This window comes from Triticum urartu, chromosome 7 (assembly GCF_003073215.2).
Source record: "Triticum urartu cultivar G1812 chromosome 7, Tu2.1, whole genome shotgun sequence".
In the NCBI taxonomy this organism is placed as follows: Eukaryota; Viridiplantae; Streptophyta; class Magnoliopsida; order Poales; family Poaceae; genus Triticum; species Triticum urartu.
Genome location: NC_053028.1, coordinates 222575110 through 222583349, shown reverse-complemented (window position 1 = coordinate 222583349; position 8240 = coordinate 222575110).

The window sequence follows — 8240 nt, the reverse complement described above, 5'->3', positions numbered from 1 at the left end:
GTTGACATTCTTTCCAAAATAGTGGGATTAATATTAACTAGTCATGACTTTACAAACCACTTTCAATATTATTGCAACCATTATAATCATCTCATATTCATCATGGATTTAAATAATTTCAGGATCAAAGAAAAATCACCCCAATCATGATCATTGCAACAAGTAGAGGACATAGCAAACTAGCATCCCCAAGCTTAGGGTTTTGCATATTATTAGCACAATTGACATTAATAGAATTTATAATAGAATCATTGCAATCATGCTTTTATTCAAAGATCTATCATGAATCGCTTCATGAGGTAATTCATCACACTTTTCAGATTCACAAATTTCAAGCAAAACTTCATAAAGATAATCTAGTGCACAAAACTCACTAATCATGGGTTTCATAATAATTGGACCTCTTAAAAAGATTAGCAAGTGGATGAGGATCCATAGATCTTAGGTTCTCTGTTAGTAATAAATAAAACTATTCCAACATAGGCAAACAAGAAGCGGGCAAAGAGAGGCAAATAGGAGAGGGAGGATAGAGAGAGAGGGCGAATAAAACGGCAAGGGTGAATTGGGGGGAGAGGAAAACGAGAGGCAAATGGCAAATAATGTAATGCGAGAGATAGGGATTGTGATGGGTACTTGGTATGTTGACTTTTGCGCAGACTCCCCGGCAACGGCGCCAGAAATCCTTCTTGCTACGTCTTGAGCTTGCGTTGGTTTTCCCCGAAGAGGAAGGGATGATGCAGCAGAGTAGCGTAAGTATTTCCCTCAGTTTTTGAGAACCAAGGTATCAATCCAGTAGGAGGCCACGCTCAAGTCCCTCGTACCTGCACAAAACGATAGCTACTCACAACCAACGCGATTAGGGGTTGTCAAGCCCTTCACGGTCACTTACGAGAGTGAGATCTGATAGATAGAATATTTTTGGTATTTTGGTATAAAGATGCAAAGTAAAAAGTAAAGGCAAAGTAAATAGCAAAACAATATAAAGTGATGGAGATTGATATGATGAGAATAGACCCGGGGGCCATAGGTTTCACTAGTGGCTTCTCTCAAGAGCATAAGTATTCTACGGTGGGTGAACAAATTACTGTTGAGCAATTGACAGAATTGAGCATAGTTATGAGAATATCTAGGCATGATCATGTATATAGGCATCACGTCCGTGACAAGTAGACCGAAACGATTCTGCATCTACTACTATTACTCCACTCATCGACCGCTATCCAGCATGCATCTAGAGTATTAAGTTAAAAATAGAGTAACGCCTTAAGCAAGATGACATGATGTAGAGAGATAAATTCATGCAATATGAAATAAACCCCATCTTGTTATCCTCGATGAACGATACAATACGTGCCTTGCTGCCCCTTCTGTCACTGGAAGGACACCGCAAGATCGAACCCAAAGCTAAGCACTTCTCCCATGGCAAGAACTACCAATCTAGTTGGCCAAACCAAACGGATAATTCGAAGAGACTTGCAAAGATAACCAATCATGCATAAAAGAATTCAGAGAAGATTCAAATATTATTCATAGATAGACTTGATCATAAACCCACAATTCATCGGTCTCAACAAACACACCGCAAAAAGAAGATTACATCGAATAGATCTCCACGAGAGAGGGGGAGAACTTTGTATTGAGATTCAAAGAGATAGAAGAAGCCATCTAGCTACTAACTATGGACCAAAGGTCTCAGGTAACTACTCACACTTCATCGGAGGGGCTATGGTGATGTAGAAGCCCTCCGTGATGACGGCCCTCTTCCGGCGGAGCTCCGGAACAGGCCCCAAGATGGGATCTCGTGGATACAGAAAGTTGCGGCGGTGGAATTAGGTTTTTGGCTCCTGTTCTGATCGTTTGGGGGTATGTGTGTATATATAGGAGGAAGAAGTACGTCGGTGGAGCCACGAGGGGCCCACGAGGCAAGGGGGTGCGCCCTAGGGGGGCGCCCCACCCTCGTGACCGCCTCTTTTGTTCCTTGGAGCAGGGTCCAAGTCTCCAGGATCACGTTCAGGTGAGTAAATCACATTCCCGAAGATTTTATTCTGTTTGGACTCCGTTTCTTCGAAACACTGAAATAGGCAAAAAAAACAGCAATTCTGGGCTGGGCCTCCGGTTAATAGGTTAGTCCCAAAAATAATATAAAAGTGGAAAATAAAGCCCAATATAGCCAAAACAGTGATAATATAGCATGGAGCAATCAAAAATTATAGATACGTTGGAGACGTATCAGTAGTCGAACGTCTTCACGATCCAACCGATCCAAGTACCGAACGTACGACACCTCCGTGTTCAGCACACGTTCAACACGATGACACCCCTCGAGCTCTTGATCCAGTTGAGGTGGAGGGAGAGTTCCGTTGTCACGACGACATGGCGACGGTGATGATGAAGTTACCGGCACAGGGCTTCACCTAAGCACTACGACGATATGACCGAGGTGTTGAATTGTGGAGGGGGACACCGCACACGACTAAGAGATTGTCTGTTGTGCTATTAGGGTATTCGGGAGTTGCATAATATCATAGTTAGAGGAATATGTATAAGTCATGAAGGAAGCAATACCAATAAAACTAAACGATCATTATGCTAAGCTAACGGATGGGTCTGTCCATCACATCATTCTCTAATGATGTGATCCCGTTCATCAAATGACAACACATGTCTATGGTTAGGAAACTTAACCATCTTTGATTAACGAGCTAGTCAAGTAGAGGCATACTAGGGACACTCTGTTTGTCTATGTATTCACACATGTACTAAGTTTCCAGTTAATACAATTCTAGCATGAATAATAAACATTTATCATGATATAAGGAAATATAAATAACAACTTTATTATTGCCTCTAGGGCATATTTCCTTCAGTCTCCCACTTGCACTAGAGTCAATAATCTAGATTACATAGTAATGATTCTAACACCCATGGAGTCTTGGTGCTGATCATGTTTTGCTCGTGAGAGCGGCTTAGTCAACGAGTCTACATCATTCAGATCCGTATGTATCTTCCAAATCTCTATGTCTCCCTACTTGACTTCATCGCGGATGGAATTGAAGCGTCTTTTGATGTGTTGGGTTCTCTTGTGAAATCTGGATTCCTTTGCCAAGGCAATTGTGTAACACCCCAGATGTAACTTTCCCTATTGTACTCCAACTCTTGCCGTTTCGGCGTTAAGTTATTTTATTTTCTCGGGTTCGGGTTTGTCTCCGTGTGTTGTTATCGTTGTCATGCATCTCATATCATGTCATCATGTGCATTGCATTTGCATACGTGTTCATCTCATGCATTCGAGCATTTTCCCCGTTGTCCGTTTTGCATTCCGGCGCTTCGTTCTCCTCCAGTGGTCATTTCTAGCTTTCTTTCGTGTGTGGGGATTAAACATTCCGGATTGGAGCGAGACTTGCCAAGCTGCCTTGGTTTACTACCGGTAGACCGCCTGTCAAGTTTCGTATCATTTGGACTTCGTTTGATACTCCAATGGTTAACCGAGGAACCGAAAAGGCCTCGTGTGTGTTGCAGCCCAACACCCCTCCATTTTGGCCCAAAACCCACCTAACTCTGCTCCATCACCTAGAGCGTTCGATCATGATCGCGTGGCCGAAAACCGCACCTCATTTGGACTCTCCTAGCTCCCTCTATGCCTATATATACCTCCCCCATTTCCAAATCCAGATCTCTCCCCGTCCAACCCTAAAAAAAAAAGATCTCCGCCGCCGCCGGACAACGTCCGCGCCGAGCCGGACGTGTCCGTATCGGCCACCGCCGCCATGTGGCGCCGCCGTGCTCCTCCCGCCGCCGGCCCGTCCCGGCCCGAAGCCGGCCCTCCGCCGCTCCCGCCTGGGCAAGAGGCGCCGCCCCGCCGCCCTGCTTCTTCCCCGCCTCCAGCGCCGCCCGCGCCCGCCCGCCGCCGCCGCCGCCTTCAAAGCCCGCCGCCGCCGCGCCATTGCCGGCCGGGGCAAGCTCCGTCCCGGACCACCTCGACCGCGCTGCCACTGTTGCGCCGCCGCCTTCGAAGCTCGCTGCCGCCCCGCGCCGCCGCACGCCGCCGCTCCTCCGGCCATCGCCTCACCTCCTCACGCCGGTCGCCGTCCTCTTCTTCTCCGGCCGGGAACAGTAAATCCGGGATCCTCGAAATCCGCGCCGGCTGGATCTAGATCTGGATCTGAGACGGTTGACCTTTTTACCCCCGAACCCTAATCCATATGCCCATGTTCGTAGCCCCATAACTTTGCATCCGTAGCTCCGATTCATGCATATAGCATATCAAAATGTTCATCTCAGAGAGTACATCATTTCATTCCATTGCATCATTTTCATTTGAGCTCATCTTGAGGCCCGAAATGCTGATAGAAGAGGGCTACTTGAGTTAATTGTCAGATCTGCTACTCCGTTTAGCACTTTTGTCATTTTTGCCATGATTAATGTGTGCATGCTATGCCCGTGAGTTCTACATATGTTTTGTTAAGGGTTTTGTCATCTCTCCAGAGGTGCAACCCATGTATTTTTAGGATGTGTGGTGTCTTGTGCAAGCTTGCAAAGTGGTGCACTTGCTAATTCTGTTTTCAAGGACTTAGTATTTTCACTAAGTCCTGGGGCTGTTTATCTCATGATGCCATATGTTCTTGCTGTTTCCTAGTGATCCGTGCCTCTTTTGAGGATGATCAGTAAGGGAGTTTTGTTAATATTGTAGTGCTCTATCCATCCATGTCTTTTTTGCAATTATGGAGTACCTAGCTTAAGTCAATCGAGCTCTACTTTTGCTACTTTGTGAATCTGGGCAGATTGTCAACTTGTTTGCAATTTTGCCGGTGATGTTGTAGTTGATCCGTGCATGCTATGTTATTGTTCTTGCCATCTCTAGCTTGAATTTTGTGCCTTCTTTATGGAGGTATGCTTGTCTTGCCATGACTTGCACCGTAGTGAGTGCATCGAGCTCATAAACACGCCTACTTGAGTTATATTTCAGCATGTGTCAGTTTTCACCAAGTCTGAAACTGATTATGTTTTTGCTATGTTCACATGCTTGCAATTGTATTTTCTGATCCCTTTTGGCTCAAGGTCACTAAGGGACTTTTGTTAAGATCTTTGAGTAGCTCCATGCCATGCTTTACTTTGCCATGTTCATGTCCTGTAGCATGTAGTTTTGTTGCTCCGAAGAGGGCTACCTGATCTGAATTTCCAGGCGAGTGTTAATTTCACCAAGTGTGAGATCTGTTCGTCATATGCATTTTTGCCATGCTTGTTTGAACCTATTAATGGATGAATTGGCCGTAGCTCAGTGCTAGACTTTTGTTAAGCATCTTGTGTGCATCCCTGCCATGTATTTTGTTGTCATATTTGGTGGCTGTAGCATGTTCATTTCGTTGCAGTTAGATGCCTACTTGCTGTAAATCACACACCGGTGTCATTCTTGAATCGCTTGCCATTTCCAAACCATAACTCCGATTCCAGGGTTCTTTATATCGTTTTCAAGCGATTTCATCTCATCTTTCCAGTGGCACACTTGGATTTCCACGTTGAGGCCAGGTTCATGCATTTCCTGTCATATATTGCATTTTGCATCCCGCATCGCATTCCGCATGGCATATCGTCATTTCATCATATTGCTTGGTCTTGCACGTGGTTGATTGTATCCTTGTTGCTTGTTTGTCTTGTTTGGGTAGAACAGGGAGACGAGTTCGCTAACGAGGAGCCCGTTGAGTTTGCTTTCGAGGATCCAGTCAACTCTGACAACTGTGCAGGCAAGATGATCATACCCTCGAAATCACTACTATCTTTGCTATGCTAGTTTGCTCGCTCTTTTGCTATGCCAATGCTACGATGCCTACCACTTGCTTGCAAGCCTCCCAAATTGCCATGTCAAACCTCTAACCGACAATTGACCTAGCAAACCGTTGATTGGCTATGTTACCGCTTTGCTCAGCCCCTCTTATAGCGTTACTAGTTGCAGGTGAAGGTCGGAGGCCGTTCCTCATTTGAACATTTATTTACTTGTTGGAATATCATTATATTATCTTGTTATCTTAATGCATCTATACACTTGGTAAAGGGTGGAAGGCTCGGCCTCTCGCCTAGTGTTTTGTTCCACTCTTGCCGCCCTAGTTTCCGTCATATCGGTGTTATGTTCCCGGATTTTGCGTTCCTTACGCGGTTGGGTTATAATGGGAACCCCTTGATAGTTCGCCTTGATTAAAGCTTTTCCATAAATGCCCAACCTTGGTCTTACCATTTGCCACCTAGCCTCTTTTTCCCTCGGGTTTCCGGAGCCCGCGGGTCATCTTATTTTAAACCCCCCCGGGGCCAGTGCTCCTCTGGGTGTTGGTCCAAACTAGAGTCCTGTGCAGCGCCCCCTCGGGGAAACTCGAGGTTTGGTTTTAGTTGTATGGAGCGCTCATCTGAGTGTGCCCTGAGAAAGAGATATGTGCAGCTCCTATCGGGATTTGTCGGCACATTCGGGCGGTGTTGCTGGTCTTGTTTTAACCTGTCAAAGTGTCTTGAGTTACCGAGATACCGAGTCCGATCGGAACGTCTTGGGAGAAGGTCTATTCCTTCGTTGACCGTGAGAGCTTGTCATGGGCTAAGTTGGGACTCCCGTGCAGGGATTGAACTTTCGAAAGCCGTGCCCGCGGTTATGGGAAGATGGGAATTTGTTAATGTCCGGTTGTAGATAACTTGAACCTTAACTTAATTAAAATGAACCAACTGAGTGTGTTACCGTGATGGCCTCTTCCCGGCGTAGTCCGGGAAGTGGACACGGTGTTGGAGTAATGTTTGCGCAGGTTGCTCTCTAATTTCTTGCTCGCGCTTGCCTCCTCTTCTCGCTCTCCTTTACGAATAAGTTAGCCACCATACTTGCTAGTCGCTTGCTGCAGCTCCACTCATATTTACCTTGCCTTACCTATAAGCTTAAATAGTCTTGATCGCGAGGGTGCGAGATTGCTGAGTCCCTGTGGCTCACAGATTACTATTACACCAGATGCAGGGCCCGATGATTCCGGTCCAGGAGACGCATATGAGCTCAAGTGGGAGTTCGACGAAGACTCTCAACGATACTATGTTTCCTTTCTCGATGATCAGTAGTGGTGCCCAGTTGGGGGTGATTGGGACCGTGTCGCATGTTGGGTTATCTTTCATTTTGGCGCGTAGTCGGGCCATGAGTGTTTGGATGATGTAATGTTATTTATGTACTTGATTGACGTGGCGAGTGTAAGCCAACTATTGTTATCTCCCCTTTATTATTTATATTACATGGGATGTTGTGAAGATTGCCTAACTTGCGACATATGCCTTCAATGCGCTTATGCCTCTAAGTCGTGCCTCGACACGTGGGAGATATAGTCGCATCGAGTGTGTTACATGTTGGTAATCAGAGCCTTCCCCGACCTCAGGAGCCCCATTGCTTGATCGTTTTTAGCGGCCGAGTTGTGTCTAGAAAAATGTTGAGTCATTTAGGAATTATATATCGGAGAGTTTAGGAATTATTTTTACTTCCCAGTCTCCTCATCGCTCTGGTAAGGCATCCTGACGTAGAGTTTTGACTCTTCTCTTCTCAAATTTCACTAAAAAAAATTTAGGATCACGCGGGTATCTTGGAATCGTTCCGATGGTTTTATGATGAGAACATTGTCTTGGTGCCTCCTGTCAGGGGTTTAGTGGAAGTGTCCCGGGGAGTTGAGCTCTGAGGTGTTGTCATCATAATTTTATCGTTGCAGTTCTGGAATACCTGAGTTTAGTACGCCGACATCGAAAATCTCTTTTATGCAGTTCGTTGGTGAGATAACCTCGACGCCACCCAGTACTGGGGCGGGAGTTCGGGAGTATCGCCATAACTTGTATAACGGATGCTTTTCGAAGGTTGAGGTAGATGGTTTCCGAAGGTTTCTTGGTTATGTGTTGAAGGATGGATACAGCTGGATGTAGGATTTGCTAGTTTGGGTGAGATATTATGCTTCCCCTGTATCCCCAACACCTGATTGCATAACCGGAAAGGTTCGGGAGTTTCATAGGTGGGAATTCTAGTAGCTCTAGTTCTTCTTCCACGGATATTGGTTTGAGATTGGGATTTCTTACCGATTATTCATTCTTGATCCGTACCTTGTTGATTTATTTCTCTACCTTAATTCTACGTGGCTTCTCAATTTATGGATATGTGACCATTTCAAGAGGAATGCATTCGTTCATTTTGTTCGGATGTGAAGACTATATGTTGCAATTTTCATTCCGTTGGATTCAGCTTCAAT